The sequence below is a fragment of the Penaeus monodon genome, chromosome 28, assembly GCF_015228065.2.
Source record: "Penaeus monodon isolate SGIC_2016 chromosome 28, NSTDA_Pmon_1, whole genome shotgun sequence".
Lineage (NCBI taxonomy): Eukaryota > Metazoa > Arthropoda > Malacostraca > Decapoda > Penaeidae > Penaeus > Penaeus monodon.
Window position 1 is genome coordinate 30,558,173 of NC_051413.1, and position 775 is coordinate 30,558,947.

Below are 775 nucleotides of genomic sequence, written 5' to 3' on the forward strand. Positions count from 1 at the left end.
ATATATTCTGTATCTTACTCAATGGCATTCTCTTCTCATGCAGTTTGAACATGTCATTGTCAGAGTTTGATTTACCCAGGATTCAATGGTAATGAATAGACTGATAGTGTATAAGCATTTGAAAGATATGCAGAGGACTTTGTAATTACTTGGAGGAATGAGAGAGCATAATGTCTGTTAAGAGAGCCAAACTGCATTAGTGCAAAGAATCAACTACTGTTGAGCCCCTTCAATTGTAGACTAATATCTGGGCACACACCTGTCACCCTCACCCCCTTTCAAGAGCAGGCATCTTGAATGGTCCTCTATTTTCTCATCCAAACACAAGTAGTGTTCTAGATATGAATAGTTTTATAACTAATCAGATTATGTTTTATTCAGAGATAATAATTGTTCTGTGAATCATAATAGATGCTATCCTTCTCTATATACAAATGTAAAATTGATATTTAAATGCTTGACATGATGCACTTGTCATAGGTGTTCCAATCACTACAGTAATGTTTATGATCAAATGGTATTCTGTTATATATTAAATAAGCTTTCTTTGGCGTAAGTAGCTTTCTTTGTGTTTTGCCACTCTGGAATATGTTTGGGAGTAGTACTGCTGCCTTAGCAGTATAGTGTAACACAACAAGAAAATACTGCAGCATTATCAGTTTGACAGGATACGAGTTGGTTACATAGTTTAGTGGAATGAGTGCAAGGCAAGCATCATCTTCATACTGTAAAGCAAGATCACTTTATGTAGATAGTTTCTTCTTTCTTTTGGTGA